The sequence below is a fragment of the Psammomys obesus genome, unplaced genomic scaffold (genome assembly GCF_907164565.1).
Source record: "Psammomys obesus unplaced genomic scaffold, mPsaObe1.curated_primary_1811, whole genome shotgun sequence".
In the NCBI taxonomy this organism is placed as follows: Eukaryota; Metazoa; Chordata; class Mammalia; order Rodentia; family Muridae; genus Psammomys; species Psammomys obesus.
In genome coordinates this window covers 30,457,701-30,463,383 of record NW_026596069.1, presented here as the reverse complement: position 1 = coordinate 30,463,383, position 5,683 = coordinate 30,457,701, and the positions used below count along the sequence as shown (strand labels likewise).

Here is a 5,683-nt window from a genome sequence, read left to right as displayed (position 1 = left end):
TATTTATCACTCTGCACAAAGTGGAAGTCCAAGTAGATCAAAGACCTCAACATAAAACCAGATACACTAAATCTGCTAGAAGAGAAAGTAGGTAACAGCCTTGAACTCATTGGTACAGTAGACAACTTCCTGAACAGAACACCAAGAGCCCAGGCTCTAAGATCAACAATTAATAAGTAGTGATAAATTTTTAACCAAAGATTGTTTATTTCAAAAATACATTATTAGGGACTAAAGGTACATTAAAATATATAGGACCATTTAAGACATTATAAAAGAAATGGTTCATAACTGCTTAGCTGGAGGCATTTTCCTACTATTATAGCCATCCTAGTGTGCAGTGAAGCACATTTTGAGTGCACAATGTGTTAAAACAAGAACATGAGCATTGAACTGACACAGGAGGCATTAAGATTAGGAATAAATCAAAGTCCTACAAATTTGGTCAAAATCTAGCATTTTGAGTTCTGTTTCTTCTCTTTAAAAGAGAATATATTAATATATTCTGCTTAAACTTGGAATGAGTAGTGTATGAAGTACGCATCACAAATCATTGGGTTTGATTGTTTCATGTTACCTCATTCAGTGTGCCTTCTCTACTCTGTTACATTGACTGACACACGTTCCTATGTTGTTATAGAACTTAGCACACTTGTTTCCTTTATTTTCCTTCTTTTATATTCCTAGCTCCATCCTATAAACTGATAGTCTGAAATCAGTTTTTCATCTCTATACCTGCAAAGCCACATACTGGCTGGTAGAAGGCAAATACTTCCATTATTCTGAATTAATAATTAACAACAATACCAAGAAAACATCAGTTGAATATCCTTAATCTTTCCTGAAGACTAATCAACTGTTTAAGAATTACCTTTTTTATGAAATATATTATCTTTTCTCTATAAATATAAAGGCTAGATAAATTTTAACATCTCACAGGGTGGGAATTATACCATAATGCAGTAATTCAGAGGTATAAGTATGAGATATTACATATGAGAAGGAGCACACACATGATTTTATAGATAGTTTCTAGAATACACTAGAAACTTAGAATAAGGGTGTGGGAGAGGAACATATTTTGAATTTTTAACCTAGAGGTAAGTTTACAAAGTCCATTTAAATGTTCTTTAAAATTTGTTAAGATAAACAGACAAGATATCATTTGTATTATGTTTAAACCCAAGTGGAAGGTCCACCTTTAGCCTTGATGCATGCCAAAAAAACCCACCTTCAGGTTACATGTGATGCTCAGATGTTTGCTCATCAGCAAAATCAAGAAAGAAATGTAGAGAGGAAGAGTCCATGTCCCAGTAGAGTACTTTATAGAGGCAAACAACAAAGAATTTTGCTCTTCAGGTAGAAGAAATCCACACAATTCTCTGTTTATTGTGTTTTATTTTCCTGTTAGAAATCTTCTCAGGCTTCTAGCACCAAACTTTCCTCTAACTCAAGCCACTAGCATCTCCTATTGACAGGATTCGTCTAATTCAGCCTGGATACTCACGCTGGCTGCTGAGCATGCAAAAGCCCCGTGGCCAACAGATACCGACTGTGTGCAGTGCAGTGAGGTGGTAGTGGGGAAATGGTTCTGAGAGTTTATGGTCTTGCCCCAGAGTCAGAAAAACAAGCTGTCTAGTGAGCTATTGTATCAAGAATACATACACAGTCAGGAGTACCATCCCTAAAAGAAATAGTTATAAATAGTCCTCCCTCTCCTCTCTCTCCATTTCTTTTGTGTCCTGGAATATAAAAAAGTTTTAAGTTTCAGCTCACTCATTAATAGTTTAAATATTACTTTACTACTGTTTAAACACGTACTTGGAGCCCCAGGTCCCATACCCCAAGTATCAGATCAACATATTTATTTATACCATTTAATCTTTGGGGAATGTATTTGATGCTGAAAAACAAACAAAAAAAAAAGAATCCTTTACTTAACATATCTAAGCTACAAAAAGAAAGAAGAAAGAAAAAAAGAAAGAAGAAAGAAAAAAAGAAAGAAAGGAAGGAAGGAAGAAGAAAGGAAGAAAGGAAGAGAAAAAAGAAACCTCTGCAGCTTGGTTAGCAAGCATATGTATTGCTGCCTTTGTGATTTGCTGCCTTCTATCCTCTTACTTAATTTCATAACTCTTCTTCTCAGACCCAGGCAGAAAACACTTTGGCCTTTAAAAGCACAGTGGCAATCTAGTTGTTCGGATTCACTGGTCTGTAGACCTTTCATGTTGAAAGAAAATGCTTTTATATTTTATTTGGTTTGTCCTTTGAACCTTTCTTATATCGCAAAGAATGGAAAACTATGAAATGTTATGTCTAGGGAGAATATGGTCAATAGATGTAATTTTCACTTAACTCATCCCTGCTCTTTTCATCAGATGCACATAGTTGGCCCAGGTGGTTCTCCACCACTCTGCATATGTGACTGTCAGAGTCCTGTTCCCTTTCTGGCCACAGGGACACACTTTTGAACGCTGCTGGCCTGCCTGCTGCTACTTCCATGCAGATGGCAAGGAGTTCAGTTTACCTTGCACTTCATCTTTGTACTAACATAGTGATGTGTTGGCATATGAAGGCTGTAATGGGGCTTTCTATAAATACGAAAGAATATGACTCATATCTTAAGAACATTAAAATAAAATTGTATCAGAAGCAATCACCATATGCCATGCTTAATAATGAGATGTGCTGACCATTTGCTGGTCTGACTACACCATCTTTCCATAGCAATAGTGCTTTCAAACCACTCAGTCAAATTCTGCAAGTCACGAAAACAAGTAAATGAGGTGCCTTCTCTAAAAGTGTCCTCCCTTTCCTGCTACCAAATTCAACTAATTTAAATAACTCTTTGAGTAAGGGTGATTTGCTTGCTGTGGAAAGCACTTTCCTTGGCAGCCATGGTAAAATGTCCAGCATGAGTTATAGGTGACTACTGGAAGAGAATCAAAGAAGCTTATTTTCTTCTCCAGAATCAATAGAGAAATTGCTGCTTACTCTAGGCATTCCTGACTTTGTAAAGACAAATGTGGCAGTGCATTTTGTTTCAGAATAGTTGAGATGTTTTTCCCCTGGCAAAATGCTTTAATCCTACTGTTTCTCTCTTTGAAAAAAATGTTCTTATTCCACTTCAAAAGCAATATTTTCAGAAATATAAGCTATATTGCTTTGATCATTAATTTTGTAAAAACTAGTATTGGTACAAGATAAAACATTACATTCGGGTTAGTAATATTTTTATTTTTTTAATTTGAATTAAAAAAAATCTTTTATATTCCATCTACCTTGAACAATCAATTGAGAAAAACAGGACCTCCAAAGTCTTCCCAAGAATGGAGACTTTGAAACGACCCTGTACACACTGCTCAAGGTAAAAGGCTGTTAGGTGGGGCCCGTCTTCACAGGGCTGCTCTCTTCAAGTCTCGAATCTGTTTGATCAGGTAGTTTTTTTTCGGCAGCGAACTGCTCATCGTCTCTTCTTTCTTTCCGGAATCTGCTCAGAAGCTCCACGAGTTTGGGCTAGTTTTTAACAGAATCTACACGATAGGCTGCGTTTTGTGGGGGCCGGCCACCCACGTAAAGACATGCAAGGCTTCGAACTGGATGTTGGGGCTTTTGTGGGAAGCAGGCTCACCATCAGGCTCAGGTTCTCCGGCTTGCTGATGTACTTGGCCATAATGGCGAAGTTGTGACGGTCCAAGGTCAGCTCACCTGGCAGCTTTAAAGATTGTCTCTTTGTCACATAGTTCTCAGACTGCAGCAGTTTCTCGTAGTCTTCAAATACAATGTCATAATTTTGCTCTGAGAACTCTGCTACCAACCCTTTATGTCTGGTTAACAAATCCTTAAAAGCAGCAAAGGCAAACGAAGAGATATCAAAAGAGGACAGGTCCACATACCTGAAGAAATACCTGAACTGATTAGAAAAAAGGATGATTTTGGCAAGTAGTTCACGTCGAATACCTTCTCCTAGCAAGATCCCCCAGTGTAAGGCGATCTGTGCGGCGTTACAGCCTTGGAGGAGCATCGACAGGATGAGGGTGAGAACTGATGAACTCCACGGGAGGACATCGTGTACCGTTCTTCCGTCTCAGGATGCTGCTGACGATCTGGGTCACATCCTTTTTTTCCCTCAGAGTCTACCAGCCGCAGGTCAGCTACCAGTGTCACCACCAGCCCATTGCTGTAGCGCTCCTGTGCCAGCTGAGACACTGTGTGATTGCTTGCGGAATCAGCCATTATACTAAACATTGAAAAGGCAAGAGTAACTGCAGAGCTGGACCCTGGGTCACCCTGGCCATCAAGTAAGAGCACAGTGTCTCTTGAGACAGTGGGGAGGGATTTAGACAGGCTTTTTCGGGCACTGAAGGGACAGGAGACAGGCCGCTCTGTCTGCCCTGTCTGCTGCCTCCTAGCTGTAGTATCGGTTCCTAATTTCCGGAGCAACAGTCTCTGCTCACTTCTCTCGCTGTACTCGCCCCTGCTTCACGGCCCATTCCGAATGCTGAGGGCAAGGTTCGGAGCAGCTGAGGACCAAGTGAGACCAACAAGGGCCGCAGGGCCAGAGAACACTCATGGGCTGTGGCTTTCTCAGAGGAGAAATGCAAACAGGTGGTGGTAGTCACCGCTGCAGGCACCTTGGGAGGGTCAGAGGCTATGAGGATATTTCCTCAATAGCTGTTGTTATGGAAAGAATGCTTTCGGGTGAGAGGTAGGATCACAGTAGGTGGGATCACAAACCATGGGGTTAGAAGGTTGTGCTAGACTTCCCTCAGTAGAGAGGGAATTTGTTCATGTGTGTGTGTGTGTATATATATATATATATTAAATGATCATAGGTGCTTTCTCGTCTGGTGTGTTTTGTAGTTTAAAAACAAACAAACGAACAACAACAACAAAAAACAAACAAAAATCGTATTTAGTCATGCATTCAACACTCAAAACTGAGATTGTAGATATTGTTTTAGGTTGTATGATTCTTGCTGTTATACCTCATATTCTTGGATAACTCCTCCCCTGGTCAGTCTTTTCTCCTTGGAATTCTAAGTGTTTCTCCTATTTTTGCATCTTGAGTCTGCTGCTCTCTTCTTGGTTGAAGATTTTTTCTACACAGTAATATGCTAGCATAATAAAAATTTACTCCATATAGTTGTTTTCATAATTCACTTTCAGGCTCATTAAGAATGTTCACATAATTGTTTTTACTTAATAAAAGAACATTTATGTATCCTTGTGTTTAAAATACTAGACCCCAAAAGGAAACCCCCATTGAAACATTCATATTAAAATGCAATCAAATGAGAGCACGTAGGAATATAAAATCATGAAACTTGAGCTATCAAAGAGTCACAGAAGCTAGAAGAAAGAAATGTTTAATATCTTTAGTTTTACTCTAATATTTTTGGATCCTAAAAAAATATTAAAGGGTGGGTATTACACATGCATAATTTACTAGTGATGTCTACAGAGCCAGAAAGAGGGTTTTAAAGAATCCATATGTTCAGACTTTCATTAAGCAATAGCTGGAGATAGAAATATATTACCAACCAGCTTTCTTCAGTACATTTCTGAGCATGATAAATTGAAAAAAAAAATAAAAGCAATAGAAATATCATATGAGTAACAATAGATTTATCATTAAGTATACATGAGGAGAAAATGGCTGGATTATTAATATTTTGCAAAATTT

The 5,683-nt window shown here is 38.5% G+C and overlaps 1 pseudogene; it reads right to left on the bottom strand.

The window, feature by feature from the left end:
• Positions 1-3,392: 3,392 nt before the first annotated feature.
• On the bottom strand, positions 3,393-4,233 carry LOC129689938 (calcium-binding protein 39-like; annotated as a pseudogene).
• Between the last annotated feature and the right edge of the window lie 1,450 nt (positions 4,234-5,683).